General features: G+C 39.2%; 2 non-coding genes across 2 annotated transcripts; both read right to left on the bottom strand.

Moving 5' to 3' along the window:
* Nucleotides 1–9,181: 9,181 nt before the first annotated feature.
* Nucleotides 9,182–9,253, bottom strand: TRNAA-GGC (transfer RNA alanine (anticodon GGC)). Its single transcript has one exon. It is a non-coding gene; the product is annotated as a tRNA-Ala (tRNA).
* Nucleotides 9,254–9,891: 638 nt separating this feature from the next.
* Nucleotides 9,892–9,963, bottom strand: TRNAV-CAC (transfer RNA valine (anticodon CAC)). The gene has a single exon. It is a non-coding gene; the product is annotated as a tRNA-Val (tRNA).
* Between the last annotated feature and the right edge of the window lie 2,537 nt (nt 9,964–12,500).

Below are 12,500 nucleotides of genomic sequence, written 5' to 3' on the forward strand. Positions count from 1 at the left end.
TTACAGTTGACACACTTCGCTGCCTGAGCCTTGCACTCACGATAACCATGACCAGTTTCCGCGCATTGACTACAGGTTTGGTGGGGTTCTTTACAGTTCTTAGTCTCATGTCCGTATTTCAGACATTTGAAACATTGTTGTACGTCGAGATGTTCATCTTTCTTCAGGGATTTTGCTGGCACAGAGATCATGGGGAACAGGACTCCCCGGGAGAGCAGGCGATCGGCCTCGGTCGGGTTTGATCATTGTATCTTTATTGATCTGGAGTTATTCGGTTTATAGACGTTGATGACATTAACGTCATTGTTTTCGCCATTGATGGCTTCAACAATCTCCGAAGGGCTGAGGGACAAGATAGATTCATCAACATTGTAGGCAATAATAGTACATCTAGCTTGAAGGGGGCAGCGGTCCTGAACGATTTGGTAGTTTTTTTAGCTAGTTCATCAAGGAGAGGCTTAGATAGGATTCTATCTAAATCACTATCTCTGCCCAAGCAAATCTTAAACTGGTATTTGTTCGAAGGGAATTGAATGACCCTAGTAGGACGGATCTCAGTGGTCTTAAAGACGATGGACAGGAGTTCGAACGTGGAAGGAGGGAGACAATCAGTTTTGAGGGATTTTAGACGTATGTCGGGCGGCATGTTGGTGGCATCAGTGTCCTAGTGCGAGAAAACGTGAGTGAGGGACGCTCGACGGTCCAAGGTAGGGGAGAGGTAAGAGATAGTGTGAGGGTCTCCACCCCGTCAGGTGAGAACAGGTCCACTCCAGCCTCCACTCCTCAGGAAAATGAGTTTTCCAGAATGGGGTGGGGAAGCTGGGGTAGAGATTGCTCAAGCCAAACGGTCGAGAGATGGATGATGGATGATAAAAGATAAAAAATAAAAAAGGGATGTGAAGATGAACTGGAGGCAATGTGGGGGTGTGGGGAGCAGCGAGGGTGGTGAGGGAACAGCCTGCCGGCGTCGTCACCGTAACGGTCTCCCGCGGGAAGGACCAACGCGGGAGGCAACGTTACAATCCACTTCTTTCTTCGGTCTTCTCTCTTTTGTCTTCTTTCTTCTTTCTTCGTGGGATCTGGCTGTTAATCCTCCATCAACCACGTGGTTAACACATGGCCGAGATGTCGTTAAGATTAACATATCTAACATAAAGATTTCTATTTTGCAGATGAATGTTTTACGTGTAGAAATCTGTAATATCTTCAATACCATAAAGATAATTGCGTCATTATCTATTTTGCAGGCTTTTCATCCGGGCTTTACATACTGAAAAAAAGTATTGTTTAGAGAAAAGTAATGTAATTATTATTAACACAAGGTTCATGGATTCTAAGTTATGAGTTTATATTCTTCAAAATGTTAGCATCATCCACTGAGAAAACTTTGAAAAAACAGACTTTTATTTTGTGTGATGAGAACTAATGAAAGATTATTTACATTTTCCTTAAGGATATTCTTTATGAGTCAAATGAAAGTATTTCGTTAGATAAAAAACTTACATCAGTAACAACGAGATAAACAATCAATATTCATAAACTTTATCTTTGATGAATTAAAGTTCATCAAATGACAGATGAGAACTAATGAAAGATTATTTACGTTTTCCTTAATAATATTCTTTATGAGTCAAATGAAAGTATTTTGTTAGATAAAAAAAAACCCAGTAACAACGAGAGATAAACAATCAATATTCATAAACTTTATCTTTAGTGAATTAAAGTTCATCAAATGACAGATAAAGATTATTATATACAATTTCCAACAATCTTATTGACATCATAAAACCAAATATGATTCATAAATTTTTCAAATCATCAAAAGTAAAAAGAAGAAGCCGTCAGGAGGTAAGTTGTTTCCCCCGGCGTAAACACTTATTGGCGGAATCCGGTAACACCTCTTGAATAGCATGTGGAAGACAGAGTGGCTAGGCTCAGAAGCATGTTCTCCACTTCAACTGACTAATGATATGTTAAGACAACACAAACCACATACATCGATTGTGAGGATGGAATCAGGGATGAAACATCTATAACTAGAAAGGTTAAAGATACAAAGATGGTGAAATACCTTTACCCGGGATCAGTAGCACCTGTGGCAATGGACACACCTTTGTAATGCTTGATCACTTACAACTGATCAACTTTAATAATGCAACACAATACATATTTATCATAAACGAATCATTTATCACAATAACCATTATGTCTTAGGTATTGTCCCTCAGGAAAACTTTTCATATATATTTATAAAACACATACATATGTTAGATATACACTATCTCTAGAATATATCTTTACCTGGGACGTGTAACACTTGTGTGGATAGACACAGCTTTGTAATGCATGATCCATTACACGAAATGAACTTCACTAACGAAGAATTATACAACACGTCGTTGGAGAACATTAATCAAATACCTATACAGAATTTTTATTTTAGATAAGAGGCATTTATTACAAGTGAACATAAGAAATGATGAAAGAAAAGGACGTAGATGTAGATGTTTTATTAAGAGATGAAATATTCCTGCCTTAAATGGTCTCTCTTATAATTGATTTTCTGTTAGATACAAACATGCTAATGTAATCTGTTCCTTATGATCATAAATGTTTATGTTTTTAAAACGTTTTTATCATGTCTTAAGGATTCTGGCTTACAGACCTTGGTTCTGAACAACCATTATAATGCAACACAATACATATTTATCATAAACGAATTATTTATCACAATAACCATTATGTTTGTACCAGATTCTTTAAGTCCTCAATCACGTTTGTTAATATATAAGAAATTCTTTCTCCACATCTCAATGCATAACATATATCTACACGTGTGGAAATATATGTATATGTTTTTATATTTTTTTCCTCATCTTTTCTAATCAACCTACAAGGTATATGTCTAAAGAAAATACTGGATAAAATCCTAAGTTATGTGTGTGTGTGTGTGTGTGGTGTGTGTGTGGTGTGTGTGTGTGTGTGTGTGTATGTGTGCGTGTGTGTGTGTGTGTGTATGTGAGCGCACATAGTAAAGGTTAAGAGATGGAACAACACGAGTGTACAACTCTCTCCCGTAATACATAAATACTAATCACACACACACACACACACACACACACACACACACAGAGCGGCGCCAGGCTGGAGGCGGGGCATCGTGACGTCACAGGCAAGTCCCTCCCCCCGCCAGATCCAAACATGTGTTGTGTCTGGTGATGGCGGTTCAAGATTTCCCACATTTATATTGATCTTTACATTATCATCCACTCCCAAAGTCACCTGGCATTCTTATGTTTCAACAACAGACGTGATATATGCAACACCAGGCAAACATTGTACCATTATCTGATAGGTTAATTGGTGCAGAATCAAGAACCAGTGAATTTCATCGCCGCCATAAGTAAGTAAGGAAGGTGACTTTAATGATGATAAATACGACCTGGTATGGCTGTGTCTACACACTACCGCCATCTGCTCAATCTGGTAGATACGAACATTTTAACTTTGACATTTAAACACGATGTTTCAAAATTACTCCCACAAACGCGAACTTAAAATCCATCCATTCAACTCCGTCATTTATTCACGAATATTTAAGCGTCAGTATTCGAGCGTTATCATTTCAGCTGCGTTATTTGATCAGAGACTTTTAAACTACATTATATAAAGACAAACCTTGAAAGTATGTCATTTAGACGAAAATTTTTGCAAAGCGTCATTGAAACTTAAACTTTTGATCCCGTCAATAACTTTAAAATTCTCTCAAACAACTGCGAACTTTTAAACTCCGTCAAATTGCAGCTGTTTTAGGAAATGTCTCATTTAATTGAAAAAAATTATAGTCACTTAATTCAACGATATCCTTTGAAGTCTGTCTTTATATAATGAACCATCAAACTCCGTCTCTGGAAATAAACATAAGCTTTAGATCAGTTACTGGAAAGGAAGTTTGTACATTCTATTGAAGTCCATCACTTAACGCGAACTTTTAAATGCTTCCATTTCCTGGGCCATTCATTCCCTGGCTACCATTCATAATATGGCCTTTTAAACTCTGTGTCTACGATGTTGTGTTCACCGTTGTCCACAGTATCGAGATAGCACCAGGAACATAAGATAATGCTTCATACCCTCACATACATTCCTTACCTGTCATATGTAATGCAACGAAAACACAGCCCACAGTCCACAACCAGGCCCTACAACCCTGTCCGTGGTTTACCCCATTTGATTCATATGTCCTGCTTCAGTTCACTGATAGCAGGTCGTCCCCTGTAAATCACATCGCCCCAGTTCACTTTATCCTATACACGCCTCTCACGTGACCTTGAACATATTCAGGCCCTGATCACTCAAACTCTTGTTCACTTCCTCCATCCATCTCCAATATGGTCGCCCTATTCTTGTCCTCTACACTTCTGACACATGTATCCTCCTTTAACCTCCCCTCACTCACTCTCTCCAAATGTCTAAACCATTTCAGTACACCTTCTTCAGCTCTGTCAACCATGCTCTATTTATCATCACACATCTCTCTTACCCTATCATTACTTACTGGATCAACCCGCGTCACACCACATGTTGTCCTCAGACATTTCATTTTCAACACATTCACTCTATCATCAAATCTTCCTCATACTGTCTCTACCTTCACCGCCGACTGACATCACTGTTCAAACTCAGCAATGTCTATACCATATTTATTGTACCTGAGCCGCGCCCCAGCCAGGTCCTCCTGACTAACTAGAGCCACACACACACACACAGAGGCACCAGCTGGACACAATACAGAACACAACACACACAATCCTCCTGGGTCCATCTCACACCACCTACCAAGATGTGCTCATCTGGCTGACCCCGTCCACCCCCCCCCCCCCCACCAACACCACCAGCTCACCCCCAGCCCCCTTCACCCCCCCCCGGCACAATGACCTCCTCTCTCTCTCTCTCTCTCTCTCTCTCTCTCTCTCTCTCTCTCTCTCTCTCTCTCTCTCTCTCCTCATCCTCACGGACCGCCGTTCGTCAACACTCGACTTGTACCAATCACAGCTGGAACAGAGAGATATAAGACCAGTCCTATACCTATTATTGTGAACGTCATCAATAATCCAGGAACAAGTACACAAGATAAGCAAGTAAACTGCTGCTCAGTTTTCCACTTATCGACTTAGTTAAGACAAACAAAATATCACCAGGTGTACCACAGTGGTGTGTGCCCGACTGACTCAGTAACATCATTACTGGAACTCCACCAGAGTCTGTGTTGTCGCTTACCCCTCCCCACAGCCGACCGACCGACCCCACATAAATAGCAATTGATAGTTTGAGGAAAATAATGATTCCTGCCTTAAAGGTCAATAGTAAGGAATGGTCGCTCTTCAAGATTATTGCTCTGATGTTAACAAACATGGTCAAGTGAATCTTGTCATTTGTAGTAGAAACGTTAATTCTATTATGGAAGTGAGCAATGGAAGGAGTGATGCAGATTGATCAGGTGGAGGAAGTAGGTGAGGTAAGGTGTGGTGGTCAGTCACACCATTTACATGTTGGTCACAGGAAGAGTTTAGTAAACGCTATCGTCTCTCACAAGAATGAACCAGGTTTGTTCTGGAGAAGATAAGAGGAAGGGAGGAAGGCTACCTAGATGGAAGAGGTCAATTATGGTAAGATTACTGGAATGATTGACATTATTATATTTGATGTAGGAATAATGAGCCTCATAGTTTGCCTGATTTTCGTAACGTTCATCACGATCACTTTATGTAATAACTCACAATGATATATAATCTCCACATCTCACTCCCTCACTCATACTCTAGTTCTTTAATATAACACCAGTGCAAAACAAAATGGCTCAGTAACCAAAGATATTAGCACCGTGTGCCTTAATTACTAATTCATCCTCATTCTTAATAAAAATGACAAGAACATTCATCTACCGAGGCTTCTAATGAATCTAATAGACTATCAATGATGACATTTATATTCATCTTCCTTCAACCTTCTGAAATGTTAATCCTCTTTCATGTGTGATCTTAAAATCAGTTCAGGTTTTGCCACACTAAAACCTTAAATTCATCAACTTGTTATTTTCAACTATTATCTCATTCCAACTGAGTGGAGCAAGGTAACCCTTTTTTATTGAAGGATAAGCTATGAAGGTTCACTTCTCTACTCTCGTCCCAAGCCTCTCTCTCCTGTCCAGCCTGACTCTCGTCCCAAGCCTCTCTCTCCTGTCCAGCCTGACTCTCGTCCCAAGCCTCTCTCTCCTGTCCAGCCTGACTCTCGTCCCAAGCCTCTCTCTCCTGTCCTGTCTGACTCTCGTCCCAAGCCTCCTCCGCCTGTCCTTCCTTTTTCACATAAAGTCTCTCTCTTTCAAATCCTCACTTTCCTCACAAACCTATCCCATGTTCAGACTCCCTCATCCCAAGCCTCTCTCTCTGGTACAACCCAACCCTCATCCCAAGCCTCTCTCTCTGGTACAACCCAACCCTCATCCCAAGCCTCTCTCTCTGGTACAGCCCAACCCTCATCCCAAGCCTCTCTCTCTGGTACAACCCAACTCTCATCCCAAGCCTCTCTCTCTGGTACAGCCCAACCCTCATCCCAAGCCTCTCTCTCTGGTACAACCCAACCCTCATCCCAACCCTCTCTCTCTGGTACAACCCAACCCTCATCCCAAGCCTCTCTCTTTGGTACAACCCACCCCTCATCCCAAGCCTCTCTCTCTGGTACAACCTAATCCTCATCCCAAGCCTTTCTCTCCTTCAAAGCCTCACTCTCCTGCCAAGCCTCTCTCTCGTTCCCAGCCTCTCTCTCGTTCCCAGCCTCTCTCATCCTAAGCCTCTCTTTCCTTCAAAGCCTCACTCTCCGGCCAAACATCTTGTGTTCAGCCTCTCTCATCCCGAGCCTTTCTCTCTTACAAAGCCTCACTCTCATCCCAGGCCTCCCTCTCCCTCCCTTTGCTCCAGCAGTATTTAAACATTTTCAGCGTTGCAGGTCCACATGAATTTGGGGAAGAATTAGAGAAATTATGGAGCTCTTTATAATGTGTCCCATTATCACAATGTTGCTTGAAATCTTACAATTGCACGTGCCGGGCTACCACAATAACCGCCACCTGATTGCCACTCTCCTGGAGGAGGAGGAAGAAGCCGATGTTGTGATAGTAAACATCACATGATGCATCACTAATGGTCATAACATCAAACATTATGGCTACACATCCCGACAATCACCAGACTGTGTGTGGCACAGCACGAAGGACGGAGTCGCCCGCCAGTCTTGTACGAAGCACAATACAATATCTCACTACTTCCTGCCGCTTTCAATACTTTCTATCGGTCAAGACACTCACACTACGTACGTACGTACACCGTTCTATTATCATTTGTACATCTTCATAACTGGCGTTTTCGACCTTATCTGAATGAGTCAGATCAAAGGGTTATCAGGGACACAGAACACATTACACTTGTCCACTGTCTTTGTCTTTCATACTCTATCTTTCATACTTTCTTGCCATTATTACACGAAAGTCCACTTGGGAACTTATCGTGTTTCATTTTCTCCGTGGACTCATAGGAATATATATATATACATTTATATATATATATATATATATATATATATATATATATGTGTGTGTGTGTGTAAGTGCATATATATATATATATATATATATATATATATATACGAACTCTCATGAAACATACAAACTTCCAACAGCCAGGATCGAACCCGGGACCCCTGTGCAACGGGCGGGAGATCTACCGCTAGGCTATGATCGCCTCTGATACGGAAATAACTATTCGAATACTATGTACTCGAATGCCTTTGACCTGAAGTGTAAGTTCAAGCGAGTAGGCCGACCCTGCACTTAGCTTGATTCCTTTTGTGTTCAATATATTCTTCTTCACTACATCTCCTCTCCGTAATACCTTTATCTTCACCATGCAAGGCTTATTATAATCTTCACTACAACCCCATCTTCATACGACCTTATCTTGAATAAGCTAGTTTCAAGAAAGGCTTTAGATTTTACCCGCTCACACAAACAACGTACTTACACGGGACCCCACGAGTGTAAAACTCCCTCCTAATACAGTGCAAATAGATGATTACACACACCTACACACACCACCACCACTAATAATACACAGAGAAATAGCCTTTTCGGTCGGCTTTGGATCCGCCCTTGAACGTAGTTTGGAGGATTTGGGGGATCAGGTCAATAAGGTTAAGTTCACTACAACCTCATATTCACTAACGTGTATCTTCATTACTAGTATATTTTCACTAAATAATATCTTCACTATACCCTCTTCTTCACTACACTGGTATTTCTACCATACCATCATCAATGCACTCCCTAATGTTCACTAAGAATAGTTCTTATCTTCATTACATAATCATTTTGAACAAACTTCACTCTTTACTAACCCTTATCTCTACTACATTCGTATCTTCACTACATTCTTTTCTTCACCACAACCTATCTTGACAATATCCTTATCATCACTATGCTCTTCCTCGCTACACTCTCATCTTAACATCATCCTTCTGTTAACCGAACTTAGTTCAAAGTCTGACTTGAACGTAGCTTTGGAAAGTTTTTGTTCCTCATTGTGTTACCTCCTTAGTATCATTGTAAAGGCAATTGTCACCACTCCCCAACTAAACCCTCATCGTCACTACACTCTCATCATTATCATTACTTCTTGATGTTCAATACAAAATCTCAACATATGTATTTATCTTCACTACAGAATAACTTTCATTGCACCTTTATCTTCATTACGTCTTGTTTCAGCTACATCCGTATCTTTCATTCATTCTTATATCTTATATTAGTTACATCTTTACAATATCTTTATATCTTCTCTGTTCCGTCTTTTGGAAAATTGAAAATAAGAGGGAAGGATTTCCAGCCTCCCGCTCCCTCCCCTTTTAGTCGCCTTGTACGACACACAGGGAATACGTGGCAAGTATTCTTTCTTCCCTATCACCAGGGATAACAGCATCTGGTGTTCCCAGACGGTCACCCATCCAAGTACTAACCAGACCCAACGTTGCTTAACTTTTCTGATCGGACGATATATGTATATATATATATATATATATATATATATATATATATACAACACTGAAAACAATGAATTTCCCAAATAAAAAATGGAGGCGCCGGGGTTTGAACCCGGGTCCTCTCGCATGCCAAGCGAGCGCTCTACCACTGAGCTACGCCCCCAAGAACATATTTTGGGACTTAGTATTATATAAAGCACTGAGATTACCACGGCAAAATACTGTTTGACCGACCGTTGCCGATTAGCCGGCAAAATAACCATAGGGTAAATCTCCATGTTGCTGTCGTGTTTTCCTCTCAATTTTCCAAGAAGAAATGAGTTTTACTTTTTTATTTTCGTTGCAATAGACTGGAACTAAGCAATAGACTGGAACTAAGTAATAGACTGGAACTAAGTAATAGACTGGAACTAAGTAATAGACTGGAACTAAACAATAGACTGGAATTAAATGATAGACTGGAACTTAGCATTAGACTGGAACTAAGCAATAGACTGGAACTAAGCTGACCTGGTATGAGGTCAGAGCCCTCATTATCATCCCTGCTAACTACCGGAAGCAGATTAAGTCGTTCCACAACCGATGTCCGGCCCATGTTAACTCTGATGTGCCCAGCAGTTGGAGGAGGATCGCCAGAAGCTTCTGGAAGATTTCAAGGACGTCTTGGTGGACCTGACCCTTTCAGATAAGGTCGAAAACCCCAATTTATTGTGAAGATCTTCACTATAACGTTGGACGAACATACTGAATGTTGCACACATGTGATGCGGACAAAATGAAAAAAGAAAAAGACAAAAATTATGTCTGGTGTGGGTCTCGAACCCACGACCTTGAGTGTGTGAGACTCACGCTCTACCACTGAGCTAACCAGACAATAGAAAAATACATCTGTTTCTTCAATTTGAATTAATGAAAATCTTTGCGAGGCAGCGTTTAGAAAAGAGAGATGTCTTTGACGAAATTTACTTGCTTAGCTTATTCTTCTGTTCCTCATTATCGAAAGTAAACATACTGAAGGATATATATATATATATATATATACATACATACATATATATATTGGAAAGGATCACAACTTTGCGCGTGATGAAGTATATTCCTATGAGACCACGGGGAAAATTAAACAAGTTCCCAAGTGCACTTTCATATAATAACATCATCAGGGGAGACACAAGAGAGAAATATAACAGTCAGTTGACATACAACGAAGAGACGTAGCTAGTACGCCATTTGGTAAACATGTGATTGTCCGAAACAGACAACAAGCGTATCATAAACTGTTTATGTGGACAAGATGAATTCCTTACAAATTTTATCAACACTAAATTTATGCAATTTGTATAGACAATCACTTATATCAAGATTATAATTCTTTGTGCATTTAATGATAGAAGATTCAATGATATTTCTCGTGGTACTGGAGTTAGAGATTATAATGCCATCTCAGTTATTAACTCTAACTCCAGTACCACGAGAAATATCACTGAATCTTCTATTATTAAATACACAAAGAATTATAGACCTTAAGGAAACATGCAACATGGCGGTCAAACTATGAGATGCACAAATGAAGTTTATGAATGGAATATCAGTGAGACGAACTAGTTGATGAATGATGAATGAAAGTGTAATAAAGTCATGATGAATGAATGAAAGTGTAATAAAGTCATGATGAATGAATGACTGTAATAAAGTCATGATGAATGAACGAAAGTGTAATAAAGTCATGATGAGTGAATGAAAGTGTAATAAAGTCATGATGAATGAATGAAAGTGTAATAAAGTCATGATGAATGAATGACTGTAATAAAGTCATGATGAATGAATGAAAGTGTAATAAAGTCATGATGAATGAATGAAAGTGTAATAAAGTCATGATGAATGAATGAAAGTGTAATAAAGTCATGATGAATGAATGAAAGTGTAATAAAGTCATGATGAATGAATGAAAGTGTAATAAAGTCATGATGAATGAATGAAAGTGTAATAAAGTCATGATGAATGAATGAAAGTGTAATAAAGTCATGATGAATGAATGAAAGTGTAATAAAGTCACAGTTTAAAAGGACAAAATATGAATGGCAGCCAGGGAAGAGTGGCCCAGGTAAATGGAAGGGTTGAAAAGTTCGCGTTATGTGACGAATTTTGATAGATTTTGCAAGTTTCCTTTCCTATGATGGAACGTAAAAGTTTGTGCTTAGTTCTAGAGACAGAGTTCATAGGTTTATGTTTTAATGATGAACATCAAAGGATACCATTAATTTAACTGACTTTAGAAATGTTCAATTCAATGAAGCATTACATACACAAGCTGCTTTTTGGCGGAGTTAAAAATTCGCATTTTTTTGCTAATTCTAAAGTAGGTGTTAAATTGACGGACTTAAAAGTTCGAGTTTCAGCTTTAAACCTTGTGTTTGTATGACGTATCTTAGAGTACTTGTTAATATAATGCAAGTGGAAGGTTTACGTTTAAAAGATGGTGTTTAAATGTTAATTAATGAATGACAGTTAAATGGATAGATTTTAAGTTCGCGTTTACGTGGGCCACTTTAAGGTTAAGGTTCGTACGTACCAGGTTGACCAGATGGCGGTAGTGTGTAGACACAGCCATACCAGGTCGTATTTATCATCATTAAAGTCACCTTCCTTACTTACTTATGGCGGCGATGAAATTCACTGGTTCTTGATTCTGCACCAATTAACCTATCAGATAATGGTACAATGTTTGCCTGGTGTTGCGTATATCACGTCTGTTGTTGAAACATAAGAATGCCAGGTGACTTTGGGAGTGGATGATAATGTAAAGATCAATATAAATGTGGGAAATCTTGAACCGCCATCACCAGACACAACACATGTTTGGATCTGGCGGGGGGAGAGACTTGCCTGTGACGTCACGATGCCCCGCCTCCAGCCTGGCGCCGCTCTGTGTGTGTGTGTGTGTGTGTGTGTGTGTGTGTGTTTACTATTTGTGCATTATGGGAGAGAGTTGGAAAAACTTATTTTTTCCTGAAAACATGTTGACTTATATTCATTTAATGGTTACGAAAACTAAACAATATACACCAAGATGAGTACAGGTTCAAAATACTGTTACAAGGACAGATCACGACAAAATCATGGTTCATGGAGTTTAATTCTTTTAACTCAGTGTAACACCGGTATGTGGTATATTTAGACCATATTGTCTTGTTATATTAGGAAGACGCAACTGTATTGAATGTTTTACCGTTAGTATCATTATAGTACAGTGATATTTATTATAATTACATCATTATTATTACTATTATTATCATAATCAATTCTATTATCATGATTATCATTATCATTATCATTATTATTATCATTATTATTATTATTATTATTATTATTACATTATTATTATAGTACAGTACTATTTAATATACTTA

This window comes from Panulirus ornatus, chromosome 42 (genome assembly GCF_036320965.1).
Source record: "Panulirus ornatus isolate Po-2019 chromosome 42, ASM3632096v1, whole genome shotgun sequence".
Classification (NCBI taxonomy): Eukaryota; Metazoa; Arthropoda; class Malacostraca; order Decapoda; family Palinuridae; genus Panulirus; species Panulirus ornatus.